This window comes from Apodemus sylvaticus, chromosome 16 (assembly GCF_947179515.1).
Source record: "Apodemus sylvaticus chromosome 16, mApoSyl1.1, whole genome shotgun sequence".
NCBI lineage: Eukaryota > Metazoa > Chordata > Mammalia > Rodentia > Muridae > Apodemus > Apodemus sylvaticus.
Genome location: NC_067487.1, coordinates 86,250,300 through 86,272,010, shown reverse-complemented (window position 1 = coordinate 86,272,010; position 21,711 = coordinate 86,250,300). Strand labels below are relative to the sequence as shown.

Sequence of the window (21,711 nt, the reverse complement as noted above, 5' to 3'; positions counted from 1 at the left end):
AACTCTTGCTTGTCCACCTTACCTTTCTCTCTTGAAACCAGATAAGCCACCCCGTGAAGGAAAACGCAACACAAACTCAGTTCAGAAACAAAGGTAGCTCAATCTCTGGACACAACAGCTGAAACCTAATCTTGTAAGCCTTTTTAAAATTTGATCCCTCCAGTGGGGGATACTTGCGGATCTGCCATGATACTGGGAAGCTATAGCAACTACATCTTACTCCTCTGCTGTCCCAATTCCAATGGGGAAATATTACAAATTTAAACAATATGTATCTACCAATCCAGTTCTACAGAGGATCTTAGAAGAAAAACTCCAAAACAAGGAGGGTACCTACACCAAAGAAAAATAAAATATTATCTCAAAACAAAACCAAAAATAAAGAATCACATAGATATAATTTGACTACAACAAACATAACAGGAACTAACAATCATCTGTCTTTAGTATCTCTCAATAACAACAGACTCAATTACCCAATAAAAAGGCATAAGACTGGATACTCAAACATGAGCCAGCATTCCTCCCCCAAACTCCCTCCCCCCATACAAGAAACATACCTCAATGACAAAGCAGACACTACATCAAGAAAAAGGCTGGAAAAAGGAGACTTCCAAGCAAATGGTCCCAAGAAACAAGCAGGAGTTGGCCATTCTAATATCCAATAAAATCAACTTTCAACCAAAAGCTATCAAGCAAGATGGGGAAAAACAGTTCATATTCATCAAAGGACAAAAATGAAAGTCTCAATTCTGATAATCTATGCCCCAAAAGCAAGGTCACCCACACTCATAAAAGAAATTTTACTAAAGCTCAAAACATACTTCAACACCCCAGTCTCACCAATAGACAGGTCATTGAAACAGAGACACAGTGAAACTGGATTTAACAAATATTTAACAAATGGATTTAACAGATCTATATGGAACATTTCACACTAAAACAAAAGAATATACCTTCTTCTCAGCACCTCACAGTTCCTTCTCCAAAACTGACCACATAATTGGTCACAAAACAAGCCTTAACAAACATAAGATTGAAATAATCCCATGCATTCTATCAGATCACCACAGACTAAGGCTAGACTTCAATAACAACAAAAACAACAGAAAAGCCACATGCCCATGGAAACTGAACAACTCTCTACTCAATGATAACTTAGTCAGAGAAGAAATAAAGAAATTAAAGACTTCTTGGAATTCAGAGAAAATGATGACACAGCATACTCAAACTTATGGGACACAATGAAAACAGTGCTAAGAGGAAAATTCAGAGTACTAAAGTAGAGAAATTGGAGAGATCCTACACAAGCAACTTAACAGCACACCTAAAAGTCCTAGAACAAAAAGAAGTAAACACACCCAAGAGGAGTAGATAGCAAGAAATAGTCAAACTCAGGGCCAAAATCAACCAAACAGAAACAAAGAGAATTATAAAAAGAATCAAAAACAAAACAAACAAAAAACACCAAAAGCTGGTTCTTTGATATCAACAAGATAGATAAACCTTAAGCCAAACTAAATAAAGGGCAAAGAGACAGTATCCAAATTAACAAAATAAGCAATGAAAAGGGAGACATAACAACAGAAATTGAGGAAATTAAAAAACTAATCAGATCCTACTACAAAACCATTTAATCAACAAAAATGGAAAGTCTAGATGAAATGGATGATTTTCTAGACAGATACCATGTACCAGAGTTAAATCAAGAGCAGGTAAACCATCTAAACAGGCTTATATTCCCCTAAGAAAATAGATGTCATTAAAAACCATCCAACCAAAACAACAAGCCCAGGGCCAAATGGTTTTAGTGCAGAATTCTACCAGACCTTCAAAGAAGAGCTAGTACCAACACTCCTCAAAGTAGTCCATAAAGTAGAAACAGAAGTGAAAATACTTAATTCATTCACAATTAACTCTAATACCTAAACCACACAAAGACCCAACAAAGAAAGAGAATTTCAGGCCAGTTTTGCTTATGAATATTAATGCAAAAATACTCAATAAAATTATAGCAATCCAAATCCAAAAGCATGTCAAAACCATCATTCAATATGATCAAGTAGGCTTCATCCCAGTGATGCAAGGTTGGTTCAATATGCAAAAATCCATTAACATAATCCACTATATAAACAAACTCAAAGGAAAAAAATCACATGATCATCTGATTAGATGCTGAAAAAGTATTTGACAAAATACACTGTTTCAGGTACTGGGTTTGGGGGACAAGAGAGAAGCCCTGAGGACTAGCAGAAAGAATGGAAATATGCGACCTCTGGGGTGGGAGGTGATGGGGGGGACCCTCTAGAAAGTACCAGAGACCTAGGAGATGAGAGACTCAGGACTCAAAAGGAGGAAACTTAGATGAAATGCTCAACTGTGGGGAAAGGGAACTTGTATATCCCACCTCCAGTAAAAAGACAGGGCATCAACTGGAGGGATGGGGTTGCCATCCCACAGTCAAAATCTCTGGCCCAGAATTGTTCCTGTCTAAAAGAACTGCAGGGACAATAATAGGGCAGATACTTGGGGAAAGGAGGTTCAGTGACTGGCCCAACTTGGGATTCATCTAAAGGGGAGGCTCCAAGGCCTGACACTATTACTACTGCTATGGTGTGCTTACAGACAGGAGCCTAGCATGGCTGTCCTCTGAGAGGCCCAAAAAAGCAATTGTCTGAGACAGCAGATACTTATACCCAACCAATGAACTGAAGTCAAGGAGCCTTATGGTTGAATCAGGGAAAGGCTGGAAGAAGCTGAGGAGATAGGCAACCGCATAGGAAGACCAGCAGTCTCAACCAACCCTAACTGGGACCCTTGAAATCTCTCAGATACTGAGGCAACAACTAGGCAACATACACTAGCTGGTCTGAGGCCCCTGACTCATATACAGCAGAGGACTGCCTGGTCTTGCCTCAGTGGGAGAAGATGGGCCTAACCTTCGAGAGATGAGGACACAGGAAGTGGGGAGGCCTGGAGGGGGGTGGCGTGGGGAATGGGGACATCCTTTTGGAGACCAGGGAGGAGGAATTCTATGGGATGAGAAATTATGGGAGGACAGACCAGGAGTGGGGTAATGACTGTACTGTAAAAAAAATAAATAAATAAAAGTAAAGAAAGAAAATAAAGGAAGGAAGGAAGGAAGGAAGGAAGGAAGGAAGGAAGGAAAAGAAAGAAAGAAAAAGAAAGAAAGAAAGAAAGAAAGAAAGAAAGAAAGAAAGAAAGAAAGAAAGAAAGAAAGAAAGAAAGAAAGAAGGAAGGAAGGAAGGAAGGAAGGAAGGAAGGAAGGAAGGAAGGAAGGAAGGAAAGAAAGAAAGAAAGAAAGAAAGAAAGAAAGAAAGAAAGAAAGAAAGAAAGAAAGAAAGAAAGAAAGAAAGAAAGAAAGAAAGAAAGAACTCATCAAAATAGAAAGCACTTCTCTAAACCCTGCCTCCAGTCCCTTATACAGTAAAGGGGTAAAAAAGAACATAATTCCTGTTTTAAAATATCCTCAGGAATGATGTCTGGCTCTAAAATTTGCTGAGGAACTGGTTTCTCCATTCAGGAACACAGCACAGCTGCTCCAATATGGAGTTTGTGTGTTCTGGAGCTAAATGGACTTGTATTCTAAGACTATCCTTTGACAAGTAACAGATCTAAATGCTATTAAGGAAAAAAAAATCTGCAAAGATTGAAGCAAATGACTTCAAATAGAAACTTGTCTGTTGACAAGTGCCCTTTAGGAGGCAGAACTTCTATTTTCTTAAAGCAAAATCACCAATCATTTCCATCAGCCTGGTGCTTACAAAAGCAAGAATAGATTGTTTCTTTCATCTATAGCATCTATAGCTACAGGTTCAAAAATTAGTTCGTCCCAGTTGACTTGCTTTAGTAATGTAAAAATAAAACAATCTCAATAATGCAGGGAAATAAACAGATGTGAAGGAAAGTGGTAATAGAAAAATCTACTAAAGTCAAGCAACCTACAAACTTCAGGTTTTTAAATCTTATGTTTCCTTATCCCTTAGGCCTTCCTTTTCTTTCTGAATACTCATACATACAAACCCACAGTTTTCAGAGGTACGTGAAGTAGAATATTAAGGCCTCATCATTTTCTACTTTCATTCCTTGTTAAGTATTTCCCAGTTTTTAAACTACTACTTGTGTCATGAAGTTAAATAAACTGCTGAAGAACTCAAGACAGAATCAGAGGATAATGCCCAACATCTCAGTTCTTCCTAACCATTTCTGTGCCTTTGAACAAAGTGTTTCTTCTCTTTAAAAGTCCTTTTCTTTTCCAAAACTAAGGAAGGAGAGATTATTTACTCTTGGTTCAATTCTAATTCAATCTTTTTCTGACACTAGTAATAAATATTTAAGTATAATATGTTACCTTAAACTTTTCAGTAGCTATTTTAAAATGTGCAATTATGATTTTATTCATCCTAACATATTTGAACTATTAACACTATAACAAATAATCTCTATTAATATTTAGATAATATTCCCAATATTCTATGATTATTTAGGCCCTCAATATGCTATGCAATTGATAAAAAATTCTTTTTTTTTAGTATATAGAGTTTATTCAGGGCATGGGGAGGGGAGTTAAGGGTAGTAGAGGCAGAGAAAGGCAGAGAGAGGGAGAGAGTAGACAAGCTGAGGCCAGCCCTGACCACATGGAGAGAGGGGGAAGGGAAGGAGAGCCCAAGAAGGGCAAGTGATAAAAATATTCTTAATTAAAGTTCTGGCTAGTGTTTTGAGCAAGGCAGTTTTAGACTGGACACTATTCCAAAGACTTTCTATTTTGGAGAGAAGTTCAATTTTATTTCTATGTAACTGATTCTTCCTGTTACAAAGGATTACCACTTACTGACAATATCCAGTCATCAGAATCAAAAAACTACCTAGATTAATCAGTTTCTATATCAGACATTTGATTAATAGCAGCCTATCTCCCTATATTACATTTGGTCTTTAAATATTTCTTGATTAGTTGTTAGGTCTTGACTCTATATTTCACACAACAATTAGGACACAACATAATTATTAATAGTTTAAAAAATATTTAGTGCTTTTTTGAACATTTTTAAAATACTAGCTGACCCAAAATACAAATGTTCTTATTTTTATTTGTAGAAACCAATCACTTATATTCTATCAATCATATTCTCTACATCAACCTTCTCACAAAGAACAAAAAAATAAGAAGAAATATGAAATACTACAAGCATTGAAAGTTTAATAGGTCACATATCATTTAATCACTGTACTGTTTTTCAGTGAATTAAAGAAATGTTCTTGAATACCTTCAACTGGCCGGGAAGTATGTTTTGTGTTAAAGAGGGTTAAAGTCATGGTTCTCTAGAGTCACAAAAGTTATGGAATGTCTATTTATATTAAGTTTTGAGATAACTTACAGTCTGTAGTTCAACTACCACAACAATGGTCAGCTGGGAATAGGAAGTCCAAGAATCTAGTAGTTGTTCAATCCTACAAGGCTAATTATTTCAGCTGGTCTTCTGTAGACGTAGATTCCAACAGATGTGCTGGCAAGTAAATGAAAGCAGGCAAAGAAGAGTGAATCTTCCTTCTTCCAATGTCCTTATAGCAGTACCCAGTAGAAGGTGTGCCCCAGATTAAAGATGTGTACCACCACGCCTGGATCTGGGACTTGCTTTGTCCCAGGCTGACCTTGAACGAAAAGATCTCCTTGTCTTAGTTTCCTGGGATTAAAGGCTTGTACCATTTTGCCTAGGCCTAAGCTTTTCAAGGATACTATGCCTCAAGATCTCTATGCCAAGACCAGGACAGAAACTTGTATGTCTCAAGATGTGAATCACAGTCTCAAGATGTGTATCACAGGTGAGCCTTCCAATTCTAGATTGTAGTTTACTCCAGATATGATCAAGTTGACAACCAGGAATAGCCATCACAGAGGCTTAATTTCATGATTAATTTCAAAGGTCTCGATAGGCTATTACCAGAGGCTCTGCCATGTGACAGTTGAGACAAAGGAGATGTACTGGCTGGTTTTGTGTGTCAACTTGACACAGGCTGGAGTTATCACAGAGAAAGGAGCTTCAGGCTGGAGTTATCACAGAGAAAGGAGTTTCAGTTGCCTCCATGAGATCCAGCTGTGGTGCATTTTCTCAATTAGTGATCAAGTGGGGAGAGCCTCTTGTGGGTGTTACCATCCCTGAGCTGGTGCTCTTGGGGTCTATAAGAGATCAGGCTGAGCAAGCCAGCAGAAGCAAGCCAGTAAGGAACATCTCTCCATGGCCTCTGCATCAGCTCCTGCTTTCTAACCTGCTTGAGTTCCAGCCCTGACTTCCTTTTGTGATGAACAGCAATGCAGAAGAATAAGCTGAATAAACCCTTTCCTCCCCAACTTGCCTCTTGGTCATGATGTTTGTGCAGGAATAGAAACCCCGACTAAGACAGGAGATGAGGTTTTTATTCTGCTATATAGATGAGCCTTCCTATAGATGAGCCTTCTCCACCAAAACAAATTGATAGACATTTAAGTGGACTCCTTTTTATTCCTTCAAAACAATTCTGTTTAGGTGACAAAATGTATACTGCATTTATTTAGCATGTGCTATTAATTAAAAAGTAACACACTTACATTGTTAAAGAAAACATCAAGACAATTCATAATTCTCTATAATAAAAATAAAGATTCTCCTCTCTCAAAGCATTCTGTTATATCATATGCTACTGTTAACAGTGACCACTGTTGGAAGTGATACCCCAGAAATCTCCAAAAGCATAACTATATATGAATAGTATACATAGATGTGTACACATATGAACATAGATGCAAGTTTTGATAACATTTTATAGTAACATAATTGAGAATAAATAAAAATAACATAGAAGTAGTTCAAAATGGAGTAGCCTATAATATGTAATATTTTAAGAGGTATTTTAAGTAAAGAAACATATGGTTATGGAAGAAAATGCAAATTATGAAAGTAAAATTATCCCTATGCAACATTTATACAACCTAAATATAGTAATGAATATCCATAGCTCTTCCTGTGTTTGTAGACTTCCTGTAAAATTTCATGTAAATATATTTGCAGAGCTATGAAATGTGTTTTCAACTAGTTATCACTGTAAAGTCTAACATGCACACAGGTAACAAAGAGACCAATGTAATGGCTATTTCAAGTTGTCAACTTGACTATATCTGGAATGAACTACAATCCAGAATTGGAAGGCTCACCTGTGATCCTAATCTGGAGTCTGGGAGATACAAGTTTTTGACCTAGATCTTGGCTTGGAGATTGTCTTAGTCAGGGTTTCTATTCCTGCACAAACATCATGACCAAGAAGCAAGTTGGGGAGGAAAGAGTTTATTGAGCTTACACTTCCACGATGGACTCAAGCAGGTCAGGAAGCAGGAGTTGATGCAGAGGCCATGGAGGGCTGTTTCTTTTTCGTTTTTTCTTCTTCTTTTTTTTTTGTTTTGTTTTTTGTTTTTTGTTTTGTTTGGTTTTTCAAGACAGGGTTTCTCTGTGTAGCCCTGACTGTCCTGGAACTCACTCTATAGAACAGGCAGGCCTTGAACTCAGAAATCCTCCTGCCTCTGCCTCCTGAGTGCTGGGATTAAAGACGTGTGCCACCACCGCTGGACGGGAGGGATGTTTCTTGCTGGCTTACTTCCCCTGGCTTGATCAGCCTGCTCTCTTACAGAACCCAAGAATACCAGCCCCAAAATGGTACCACCCACAAGAGGTGCTCCCCTCTTGATCACTGATTGATAAAATGCCCCACAGCTGGATTTCATGGAGGCACTTCCCCAACTGAAGCTCCTTTCTCTGTAATCACTCCAGCCTGTGCCAAGTTGACACACAAAGCCAACCAATACAGAGATCTTGAGGCATAGTGGCTATGAATCCCAGAAGATTAAGACAGGGAGATCTCTGAGTTCAAGCTCATCTGGGACTAAGCAAGCTCCAGATCCAGGCATGGTGGCATACACCTTTAATAATGGCTACACCTTCTGCTGGAGACCTACATAAGGACATTGAAGAAGGAAGATGGACTCTCTCTCTTCTTCACCTGATTGCCTTGTGGGACTGAGCAACTGCTAAATCCTTGGACTTCCATTCATAACTGCTGGTTGGGAGTTTGACTACAGACTATAAATCACCAACAAATTCACCTACTATATAGAGACTACCCATAATTTCTATGACTCTAAAAAACCCTGACTAATTCAACCAACAAAGTGAATTGCCTAACTTCACCACACAAACTAAACTGCAAAACATCGCCAGCCTCCAGAAGACCCACACCCCCAACTCCTACTTACTGCCCTGTATAGTCTACTTCTCAAAGGCCTCCACTGTTGAGTTAGCAATTCATAAACACTATAATTTCTTGATTTTAAGTTTTTTTAAAAGATTTATTTAGTTGTTTTACAGGTATGTATGTATTGCACAACCATGTGAGTTTTGTGTAACCTGTGCATGCAGAAGGCATTTGATCCCCAGAACTGAAGTAACAAGCAGCTGTGAGCTACCTATCACACAGGTGCTAAGTGCTCTTAACTGCTGAGCTTCAGCTCCAAAGTTTAGGGTTGTTTTTGTTTTCTGTTTTTTTCTAGATTTAGATCATACATATTTTCTTGGGTCTGACTTCTTTTACTTGAGGTATTATCTATTTTTAACTCTTGGGCATCTTGGTCACTTAAATTTGAAATATAAAATAGAATATAGTCCGTGATAGATAATCTGATCATATTTTTTACTATTTTTATCATTATAAATAATGCCCTAAAATCATTTGGGGCATTTATCTCCACAGGTCAATTATCTTAAACTTAAAAGGCAATCTATTGCTGTAAACTAAGGTAATATGTCAATTTTTTTTTCAGGATTCCTGGATTATTTCAGTTCTAAATACAATAAACTTTTAGCAAGGACATCTACTGTCTTCTATATTCCAGACCCCTTTCTAAAACTTATATTTGCTAACAGGCTAGTAGAAATATTTGGAACCCAGTAATAAACACTGTAAATGTGACAGCCAGGACCATACCTGCAAATTTATAGGTAGGCACTCCCTAATTCCTATGCTCTCAAAATGTCACCAGCCATTGAACTAAAAAGATATTCTATTTAGTTTAAAATTAATGGCACCAAGTACCCTTAACATCCCATGACCTATCTGAATTTACTAGGATAACCAAGAGTCAATGAACAGGATATCTAAAACCATACGCTTCAGGCCGAGTTTCTTATATTGCTTTCTGTCAAGTATTTGATCACAGCAATAAGAAAAGTACCTAAAAAAAATAGCGTCAATGTTTTGTACAAGTACTTAGTTTCAGGGTGAGGCCTTGTGAAAATGTATATGAACCCAGCAAAGATCCTCATGTCCAAGGTTATTGGCACTGTATTAGTAGTCCTTTTACATTGCTGTATAGGAATATTGATGATGGATAATTGGTTGGGAGCATTGTACAGTAGCCCACCATAACCATATAGCTCAGGCTGTCTTTGAGCTCACTATGTATACAAAAACTCCTGATCCTTCTACTTCTGTCTTCCAAATGATGAGATTACAGTTTAAATACTGCCATGCTAAGGTATGAGACAGACTAATTTATAAGAAATAGGAATGTATTTCATGGAATATGTTCATGGTTTTGAAAGTTAGGAAATCCAATATTGAGGGGCCATACCTAGTAATGTACTTTTTTTTTTTTTTTTTTTTTTTTTGGATTTGGATTTTTTTTGAGACAGGGTTTCTCTGTATAGCCCTGGCTGTCCTGGAACTCACTCTGTAGACCAGGCTGGCCTCAAACTCAGAAATCTGCCTGCCTCTGCCTCCCAGAGTGCTGGGACCACAGGCGTGCACCACCACCGCCCAGCTTGGTAATGTACTTCTGGGTATTCAATAACATGTCAGAGCTTCCTGTGGCAAGAGTGATCAGGAAAAGGATGAAGTCCTCTATAGAAAGGCCACTCCCATGATAACGTTATCCCACACACGAAGGCTTGCCTTCATGACCTTGTCATCTAACAAGTACCATGTTTCACTCCTTTGTACTGAGGAACTAGCTTCCTACACATGAACTTTGAGAAATACATTCAAACCATATCAGGGACTATAGTTATAGTCTTACATATTTAGCATTTCTTGACCTCATTCATATAATTACATGAATGAATATTATAAATTCAGGCACTCCAAAAAAGACAACAGTGAACTTAAACTAATTCTCTCTGCAGTACTTTTAAGATCCGATATTTTTTCCATAATTTTTCAGCAATACCAGAAATATTGGTAAAGTGATATTCTAAAATAATATACATTATTCTTCATAACCCTGTCTTTCTGCCCTGAGCAATATCAATACTCCTTTTATTTGAATTCTTTGTCTTGAGTTGATGTCACCTACGATGCTAAAGATAAAAGTTAAAAATTATATTGCCTTATAAACAATAATCTGAGAAAATATCTTAATAGCATACTTATAAATTTTCATCTGTAGTATGACCTGAAGACTGTTCTTTTGAAAATGTTATAATTTCTCTCTCTCTATGTATATATATATATATATATATATATATGTATATGTCATATACATATATAACTGGTATATAATGTTCTTGGTGATAACTTTATAGGTTATGAAATTGTAGGTAATTATAGTTTCTCTCTCACTACTTATTTGCATCTTCTTACTTTACATGGTAGGGCCCCAAAACTTATAAATTCCATAATTCTTTAATATTAGCTACACTTGGACTTTTTCAGAAATGTACTGCAATCTTTCCCACCAATTAACTGAAAGAAGTGATAAATCTAGGTGTGCTTTTATCACATTTGACAAGTGTTAATTCATTCAGGAGCATAAATAAGTGACGGCCTGGCAGTCCACCTCATTATAACTCACCAGGCACCAAATATTCAATCAATATGCTCATCTGTCCTACATGAGTGTGCATACCCTGAATTAAATGACCAACTCATATTTATTGTGAGGCTATGAATTTCCATATGATGTTATTGGACAGTGAGCTAAAATAGCTAAAGAACATTTATCATGCTTTAAGCTTGAAAACCTGCTTGACTTAAAATCATTAAGAATCTGTGCTGGGGTCAGGTATGGTGGTGCTCACCTTTGAAGCCATTACTCAGGAGGTAGAGGTAGGTAGATCTCTGTGAATTCCAGGTTAGCTAGGGCTACAAAGTGAGACCATGGCTTAAGAAAAAGAGGAGGAAGAAGAAGAGGAGGAGGGAGGGAGGGAAGGAGGAAGGGAGAGAGGGAGCTAGAGAGATGGGGAAGAAGAGGAGAGATCTGGACTGGGAGGATGGCTCGGTAGCACTTTACCCTGAAAGGGCATGGATGTGAGTCCTACCAGATCCCACATGAAAAATGTCTATAAAGTCAGTGCTTGGGAGACAGAGGCATAGGATTCATGGACGTTCACTGGCCAGCCAGTCAAGCTGTGGTGTAAGTTTCCTCTAAGATGAAAACATTCCATCCTGCATGGAAGCTTCCAGAGAAACTTTGAAAAGTCCCTGAAATTGACCAGATTTACTGGGCCCCTTTCAACCAGAGTAAAAAACAAAAGCTGAGAGTCTATTCTAAGACAGAAGGAAGCTGAGCTGCAAAGAGGACTCTGAGACCACACCTGCTTTGTGGAAGAGGCAGAAACTACCCAGATGCTTGGAGGAGGTTGAGACCAGCTGTGGTGCCTGGAGAGGATACTCTCCAACCTACTGAGCTGCCTCCAGGCTCGGCAGTGAGCTCCAGGTTCCCAGTTTGCGGGGCTTTGGTGATGCAGCTGTCTTTGAATTATTTGTGTTCCTTTAAGTAATCCCAATAAAACTCATTGTTTCACTGAGTTGGATTTTTGGGTAATAAGTACTTTAGACTGGGGGGGGGGGGAGATCCATGTCTGGAGTGAATAGATGTGTGTGTTTTTCTCCACAGGAAATGTTTTATCACACAACACTAGCCTAACTTTTGAGAACTGGCTAATAGGAGACCCTGTCACAAAGGACATGGATGAATTTCTTGAGTATGATAATCAAGGTATCATGAGTATAATACTCCAGCATCAACACACATGTGTGCTCACCCTAACACAATTATATGTGTGTGTGTGCATTAAGAAAGAGAATCTACCATTATAAAGTATAGCTAGTGTGCATTTGTTGTTAGTGTGTCCTGCCTTCCTAGGATACTTGCCAAACAGAACTTAATAACACAAACAGCTCTAAATAGAACAAAACGAAGAAACAAAACATAAGTATATAAATCCATGACAGTATCTATTAGCCTAGACTTTGAAGCTTACCTAGTCCAGTGACTTTCCATCCTAACTGCATAGGAAAACCATGTTAGAGTTTTTACAATATATCAATGCCTAAGCCCCACCCCAAATCAATTTGCCCAGAATCTTAGGACAAGCTTTGGAAATGGTATCTATTTCACCAATACTAATCAATAGTTCTAAGAGCTTTTACGTATGTTGAGTCATTTAATGCTTTACCCCATGACATAAGTACTATTGTCACCTCCACTTTCTTGTGATGAATTGAGTCTTATCATTTACTTAGCCCAATCAGACAATGAAGTAGCAGATCCAGTATCACACACAGGCTCACTGGCACCTAGATTAAGCTATCAGTGTGGTGGTTCTTCATCCTCTTCCCAGAGCCCTCAGCCTGTCTTTCCAGGGCAGAAGCACTCTGCACAATTTCTGCTGCTACAGAATTTCTACTAAACAAAAATACAGCTATAGGTGAATAGCTGTAGAAAATAAAGACTGATTTATATTAAAGACACCAGCACAAAAGAATAGATGAGATCAATCACTCAGAAACACACTGAACCTACTAAAGTCAAGGCAACAGCCGGGTGGTGGTGGCACATGACTGTGGTCCCAGCACTCTGGGAGGAAGATGCAGGCAGATTTCTGAGTTCGAGGCCAGCCTGGTCTACAGAGTGAGTTCCAGGATAGTCAGGGCTATACAGAGAAACCCTGTCTTTTGGAAAAACCAAATCCAAAAAACAAAAAACAAAAACAAACAAAAAAAAAAGTCAAGGCAGCACAGTCTTCTGGAGTGATTAGGAATGAGTCCTTGGCAGAAACAGAACTCCTCCAGGTCACAGTCCAAAAGACTGTTAAATGGTGCAAACTGAGGGTTCCAAAAATCCAGAAATGTTTTATTAGGTCAAGTATTTATACATGAACCACAAGCACTGGATTCATTTCAACAAGGGAAAGATTCTTAGGATTCTCATCTGAGGAATTCTGAATATAAATACCAGGTGAGCAAGGTTTGTCAGCTATTTTAAAAATATTTTATTTTCTTTTAATTTTATGTTTATGAGTGCCTTACTCCTATGTATGTATGTGTACTACATTCATACAGTGCCAAGAAGGACAGGAGAACATGTGGGATCCCCTAAAAATATATTTACAAATGTTTGTGAGGTACCATGTAGAAGAGTATCCAGCATTCTTAACTGAACCATCTTTTCAGCCGTGGTTTGTTAACCATTATCATTGAGTCAGAAATAATTTGAAAAAGGAATGCTTTATTTTGGTTCATATTTCAGGAGTTTTGATCTATGTTCTACTGGCTCCAAAACCTAGAAGTCTAAGAGAGAAACATTGTAGCAATGGATACATGTGGGAGAGGATGCTCACTTACCTCAAAGCAACACCATAGAAAAGAGACCAATGTGGAGAGGCTTGGGACACAGGTACCTTCCCAGCACATGACCCCAGGAGCCATTTCCTGCTGTCTCCACGACTATAACCTCAGGTGGCCCGCTTGCTGGAATCCGCACTCTGCCCTGTGGCTGCTTGCTTTGCTCAGGCACCATGCCTCTATCTCATTGCATCTTCCCTGCCCAAGCTCCCTGTCATGCTCTATTCCAGAATTCTTTCTTCTCCTGGATGTCCCACCTCTATTTATTGCCTAAGCCATAAGCCAAAGGTTTTTTTAATTGACAGGTGATGCATCCATACAATACAGAAGATATTTTCTTTACAGACAAAGTCAGAGTTCTCATGATCTCACTTCTCAGTTATTGGACTTACTAGCTAGAGACCAACGTTTCAACCCAGTATTCTTCCAGGAGATACTTCAACTGCTTTGAATCCAGACACTAGACAAGTTTCATCTAGTGTAAGAATTAACAGAGGTAAGAGAAAACCCTGTTCAAAATGGATTAAAGCTTTTGATGTAGCAGTTAACAAGGTCACTCTAATTCTTCAGAATAGCTAGTGGGTAGTCTAGTAGATTGTGTTTAGTAGTATCTTTAAATTACTTTTAAAAGTAGGTCATCAGTACATTCCAAGGTTAGAGATTTCCTGCTGTATTGTGGAAAGTATCCTTTGAGCAGTGTGACTTCTCCTTGGAAAGGAAACAGGTTGAAACCAGCGACTTCTGTCTTGTCCCTGGCATGACTATTATGGGATGGAGCAACAGGATTTGGCACCCTTTGGCTACTATCAAGGGACCAATTAGTAAATTCACAGCCAATCTAATGGGATCCTGAGTAACATCATTAAGGGCACAGTAGGTAATAAATGATTATAAAAGAACCTTGTGAAATTCCCTAGGTATCCATGCCTGAGCTCCACCCTTATCTAATACTATCTGTGAGTGCACCGATAACCAGAAATGGAAATTGTGCAACTAATAACTTCTAATTGAAAGAAGTCTAGCCAAAGTCTGTATATTGAATATTTATTGAATACCGTCTTAGTTTACACCCAGGAATTCAAAATTAGTTACAGGTAAGCCTTGATGTTCCATCATTCAGTCACATCATACTTACACTAAATGAAATACTATTTTTAATGTTCAGTAAGAGAAAAAGAATTTGTCTGGAAAATGTGGCAACCCATGAGAAATGACAAACAGAGCTGAAAGCAAGACTATTAAAGTGAGATTATTGGCTACTTTCAAGACCTGCTGAATCTCTCAGTATGGGGACCCAGGGATCTAAATTTTAACAAGCTCCCAGGTGACCCATAATGTATAGTAAGGTGTACAAGCATCTGCCCTTGGGTGTCACCAATCCAAAACTAAAAATCATTTATCACCAAGCATTAAAAAATGTTGAATTTCCAACAGGAATTTAATTGGCCACAGGAAACCAGCACTTCGTAGTATTAGAAATGATTCATCTGCAATTTAACTTCTTTTTATCTGAGGATATGGCTTTTTATGTACCAAAGACTTTCATAGAGATGTTAAAGAAATCTGACCCAACCTGTAAAAGGCAGCTAGTTCAATGTATGCCCTGTCCCCAAGGTTAATCACAAACTCTTTTCTTTGCATGATTTTTCATCTTTTCTAAAGTAAGAAACATATTATTTTTGCAAAAAAAAAATGTTAAGTACATCTTTCCTGACCAACATTTTAATACATTTAATATTTCAATTTGGTCTTTATGATGCATTTACAACAGTTTATATTCCCACGATAAAGATTTTAACCCCAAACAAACATTCCATCTTTTAAAATTCCTAAGCCTATCAGAGCCAAGAAAACAACAAACACAAAATAAAGCAAGAGTTGGATTCAGTAGCCAGACAGAGGCCCTGCCCTTGAGGTGTACAGACCTATCTGAAGCACTCAAGGATTCTCCCACTATCTTTGTAACAGGCCACTTCTTGAGTAGGGAATCGGTGACTTTGGGAAAATATCAAAACAACAACAACAAAATAGCAGTGCAAAAATATTTTCTTTTTAAGAAGTTGCAATACTTATTTGTTTTTTAGTGGAAAATAACAGCTTGTACAAAAACTTGATGAAAATTACATTTTTCTATTCACTGAGCTCACATGCAGACTAGAAATTGAAGCATATCTGTAAAAAGACAAAAAGTTCAATTTTTGAGGCACTAGAAAACAAACTGCTTTTATAACAAAATTCTCCCAATCCGACATCATCTAGCTTTACTCTTAGAGAAGCGTCACTCCTCAAAAGTCTATCTTAATTAGAATGAGTCATAAGAGCTAGGTCCTACCACTTGCCACTCAGCCAAACAGGAAGCTGCTTATTAGTGCTGGTAAGGATGCTTAGGGAAAATGCAGGGGCAGATAACACTCAACTGATTTTTGCCACAGGTGGAAAGGTAATTCAGTTGGGGAACTTCCTTTAACTGAGAGTTCCCCTCCAAATGCCAGAAAGTGAAGCTGGAGACTCCCTCAGATGGAAATGAATGGGGCAATGGAGTTGAATACCACTGGGAAGTCCTAAGACTCAGGAATGAATGCGTGAGAAAATCTTTGTGACCTTGATGTAGGCAAAGTTCTTGAACATACAGTCAACATTTCTGTAACAGGAAAAGGATGATAAATTGGACTTCATCAAAATTATAAACAAGGTTGCTTCGCCAAAAAGAATTTTAAAAAAGGAAAGGCATAGGCCCAGGGCTAACATTGACAAGACATCTACTAACAAAGAAGTGTCTCTCTCTGCCTCTGTCTCTGCCTCTGTTGATATCTGTGTATGTGTGTAAAACAAAGCTTGAAAAATGTGAAGACTTTGACAAAGGGGATACACACGGTAAGTTAGCACACGAGACCAGCTCTGTAGCATTAGTCACTGGGGAGATGCTAATTAAGGCCACAACTGAGACATTACTATTCCTTTTTTATATATTATTATTTTTTTAATTTAGTGATATATTTATTTACATTTCAAATGATTTCCCCTTTTCTGGACCCCCCACTCCCCGAAAGTCCCTTCAGTCCCCTTCCCCCCCCCCCCCCCCCCCCCGTTTTCCCACCCAACCCTTCCCACTTCCCTGTTCTGATTTTGTTCTATACTGCTTCACTGAGTCTTTCCAGAACTAGTGGCCACTCCTCTGTTCTTCTTGTACCTTATTTGATGTGTGGATTATGTTTTGGGTATTCCAGTTTTCTAGGTTATCCACTTATTAGTGAGTGCATACCATGATTCATCTTTTGAGTCTGGGTTACCTCACTTAGTATGATGTTCTCCAGCTCCATCCATTTGCCTAAGAATTTCATGAATTCATTACTATTCTTAAAAGAGAAACTGAAACCAGTTCAATATAACATAGTATACTTGGTCAAGAAAGGGAGCTGTAGAAACACACACTATTCCAAAGAAGGCTGAGTCACATTCCCCACAGTGCATGTGACATTCATAGCTAAAGTAATACTACTCATAAAGAAATGACCTCATGGAAGACCTTATTCTTGCAATTAACAAGGCTGTTACTATCTAGTTGGTACCAGATTCTGATTTTCACAAGAACAATCTTTACTGTTAAAAACCTGCGGGATGCCAGGTTACTGGGAATGCTTTTCAAAATTACTAGTGTTTCTAAGAAGAAAAAAAAATAGAGAAGAGGTAGAGGAGAATGAGAAGCAGGAACAATCTGATTGATCAAAGGCAATTGTTACATTTTGCAGCCTGTGATTGGCTGAAATATAACTGTGGCTGGCTGAGAGTTAATTGTTTGAGAGCCTCTTCTCCTGGCTGTATAGAACAGACCTACAAGAACATCATTAAGGAAGCGGAAGCAGGAGAAATGGTAACTTGAGGCTGCATAGGAAGACTGTCTCAAAACAAACAAATAAAACTATCTGTCTTGGATAGGGTTACTATTTCTGTGATGAAACACCATGGCCAAAACAACTTGGGTAGGAAAAGGTTTATTTGACTTACATGCCACTGTTCATCATTGTAGGAAGTCAGGACAAGAACTCAGACCTGGAGAGGAGCTGATGCAGAGGTCATGGAGGATGCTGCTTATTGACCCACTCGTCATGGCTTGCTCAGTCTGCCTCCTTACAGATCCCAGGATCATTAGCCCAATGACAGCACTAGCTACAGTGGACTAGATCAATCACTAATTAAGAAAATGCCCTACAAAAGGTCTTTTTCTTTCTATATTCTTTTTTACATTCCAAATGACTTTTCCTTTCCCGGTTTCCCCTCCCCATAAGCCCCATAAGCCCTCTTCCATCTGCCCATTTCCCAATCAACCCCCTTCCACTTCTCTTCCTGGTAATCCCCTACAATGTTGTATCAAGCCTTTCCAGGACCACTCTTTCCTTCTTGGGAATGATTTGATATGTGAGCTGTATCTTGGGTATTCAGAGATTCTGGGCTAATATCCACTTATCAGTGACTGCATTCCATGTGTGGTCTTTTGTGAATGAGTTACCTCACTTAGAATGATATTTTCCAGTTCTAACCATTTGCCTAAAAATTTCATGAATTCATTGTTTTTAATTGCTGAGTAGTATTCCATTATGTAAATATACCACATTTTCTGTATCCATTCCTCCATTGAGGGACATCTGGGTTCTTTCAGCTTCTGGATATTATAAATAGGGCTGCTATGAACATAGTGGAACATGTGTCCTTATTGCATGCCGGGGAATCCTCTGGGTATATGCCCAGGAGTGGTATAGCAGGGTCCTCTGGAAGTGTCATGCCCAGTTTTCTGAGGAACAGCCAGACTGATTTCCAGAGTGGTTATACCAACTTGCATTTCCACCAGCAGTGGAGGAATGTTCCTCTTCCTCCACATCCTTGCCAATACCTGCTGTCCCCTGAGTTTTTAATTTTAGCCATTCTGACTGGTGTGAGGTGACATCTCAGGGTTGTTTTGATTTGCATTTCCCTAATGACTAATGATGTTGAACATTTCTTAAGGTGCTTCTTGGCCATTCGAAGTTCTTCAGTTGAAATTTCTTTGCTTAGCTCTGTATCCCATTTTTTAATAGGGTTATTTGGCTCTCTGTAGTCTAACTTCTTGAGTTCTTTGTATATATTGGATATTAGCCCTCTGTTGGATGTAGGGTTGGTGAAGATCTTTTCCCAATATTTTGGTTGCCGTTGGGAAAGGACCCTACAATTTTCTCAATTGAGGTTCACTCTTTCCAGAAACTCTAGCTTATATAAAGTTGACATAACACTACCCAGCATCCCCACACCCACTCCAAAGACACTGTCAAAGTTATACTTTTTTTTGTTTTGTTTTGTTTTGTTTTGTTTTGTTTTGAGACAGTGTTTCTCTGTGTAGCCCTGGCTGTCCTGGAACTCACTCTGTAGGCCAGTCTGGCCTCGAACTCAGAGATCCACCTGCCTCCACCGCTAAAGGCATGCACCACCACTGCCCAGCTCCAAAGGTATACTCTTAATGTAGGTTACAACCTATTTCCACATCAAGCTAGAATATATGGTTTACTATCTACAGGAGCTGTTTGGTCCAAGTATAAACCCAGATTTAGAGAATATTTCAGTATTCTCTAAGATAATAGTTCTCAACCTCTGAGTTGCAACTCCTTCGGGGCCGAATATCAGATATTCTACATAGCAAATATTTACATTATGATTTATAACTAGCAAAATTACAGTTTTGAAGTAGCAAAGAAATAATTTTATGGCTGGGGATTGTCCTAAGTTAGGGTTCTATTGCTGTGAAGAGACACCATGACCAAAGCAACTATTAATAAGGAAAACATTTAATTGGGGCTGACTTAGTTTCAGAGTTATAGTCCATTATTATCAATGGGAAGCATGGCAGACATGGTGCTGGAGAAGAAGCTGAGAGTTCTACATCTTGATTCTCAGACATCAGGAGTCTGTCATACCTGACAGACTTGAGGATGGGCATGGTGATAGTCTGCACCCAAATGGATAGTATATTTTCAAGGAAATTCTTTGGTGGTTCTGTTGGCTAATTTTATGTCAACTTGATACAAGCTGGAGTCATCTCAGAGGAATAAGCCAAAACTGAGAAAATGCTGGCATGAGATTAGGCTGTAGGTAGGCTATAGGGCATTTTCATAATTATGATTGATGTGGGACACGATCCCACCTATAGTGGGCGGCACTACCTATGGTTTGTTGGTCCTGGATGATTTATGAAAGCAAGCTGAACAAATAATGAAGACTAAGATATTAAACAGCACTCCTCCATGGACTATGCATCAGCTCTTGCTTGCCTCCATGTTCCTAACCAGTTTGAGTTCCTGCCTACGTAAGACAAACCCTGGTTAATCACAGCAATAGACACCCTACCTAAGGCCGTGGCATAGAGAGAAACATTTAACATTGTTTGTCAATTACAGTAAGTTATATGCCACAAAAGAAGAAATTTTACTATATAAAAATTTAAAATGAATTTGAAATTTGTATAATAAAGTTCTAGGATAATTGACATTCAAAATTTCCCCAAATCCCTTCACATTTGATATTATTAAAGCAAATGTCCTATTTTTTGTCAAATAGTCAAAATAAGCAAGCAGTCAATCTTCTCAGACAGACTTCTATAATTAAAGTGAGTGCCTAAAACATGTTAATTTTTTAAACTATGAGTGAGAACTTTTTAAAGAAAAATAATCTAAAACTGAGGCAAAGATACTTAGCAAGTCCAAATCTACTTAACTCAAGAGAGTTTTCTTTACACAAAGCACATTTTTCAACAAAGTAAACTCATCCTGCCTGGCTGTCTATACTACTAAAGCTTCATATCATCTGCTGACTTCACTCTCACCCTTGGGCACAGTCATAATAAATCAACAACATTCTAGATTGTTGTTTTTAAGAAATGTGAGTTCCGACCTGTGTCCCAAGCCGGACAGGAGAGGTGACCCCGAGTACTGAGCTATCCCGAGTCTAAGACCTCTGGGGATACAGACCACCGAGCTACAGGCTGCTGCCTGTGCCCAGGACCTGGGAGAGCAGAGGTTCCTCTGTGTGCCAGCCAGGCACAGGTACTCTGCTGTGGAGAGGTCGGCAGCTGCCACCTTTGTCCCCAGCCGGACAGGATAGGCAACCCCGGGTACTGAGTTATCCCAAGTCTAAGACCTCTGGGGACACAGACCACCGAGCTACAGGCTGCCACCTGTGCCCACAAACAAGCAAGTGAAGGAGCTAAGCAAGACCATCCAGGATCTAAAAACAGAAGTAGAAACAACTAAGAAATCATCACTAAGGGAGACAACTTTGGAGATAGAAAACCTTGGGAAGAAATCAGGGGCCATAGATGCAAATATCAACAACAGAATACAAGAGATAGAAGAAAGAATCTCAGATGCCGAAGATACCAGAGAAATCATAGACTCAACAGTCAAAGAAAATACAAAATGCAAAAATCTTGTAACCCAAAACATCCAGGAAATCCAGGACACAATGAGAAGGCCAAACCTAAGGATTATACACATAGATGAGAGTGAAGATTTACAACTTAAAGGGCCAGCAAATATCTTCAATAAAATTATAAAAGAAAACTTCCCTAACCTAAAAAGAGAGATGCCCATGAATATACAAGAAGCCTACAGAACTCCAAACAGACTGGTCCAGAACAGAAATACCTCCCATTACATAATAATCAAAACCACAAATGTACTAAACAAAGAAAGAATATTAAAGGCAGTAAGCGAAAAAGGCCAAGTAACATATAAAGGAAGACCTATCAGAATCACACCAGACTTCTCACCAGAGACTATGAAAGCAAGAAGATCCTGGGCAGATCTCATGCAGACTCTAAAAGAACACAAATGCCAGCCAAAACTACTATACCCAACAAAACTCTCAATCACCCTAAATGGAGAAACCAAGATATTCCATGACAAAGCCAAGTTTAATCAATATGTTTCCACAAACCCAGCCCTACAGAGGATAATAGGAGGGAAACACCAATACAAGGAAGTAAACTTCACCCCAGAAAAAGCAAGATAGTAACCTTCT

The 21,711-nt window shown here is 38.6% G+C and overlaps 1 protein-coding gene and 1 non-coding gene across 2 annotated transcripts in view; one reads left to right on the top strand and one right to left on the bottom strand.

The window, feature by feature from the left end:
- Positions 1–21,711, bottom strand: part of LOC127666532 (high mobility group protein B2-like) — a 147,128-nt gene that overhangs the window by 107,329 nt on the left and 18,088 nt on the right. The gene's annotated exons all lie outside the window — the stretch shown is intronic.
- LOC127667219 (small nucleolar RNA SNORA24) lies at positions 17,134–17,264 on the top strand. Its single transcript, XR_007973856.1, has one exon. It is a non-coding gene; the product is annotated as a small nucleolar RNA SNORA24 (small nucleolar RNA).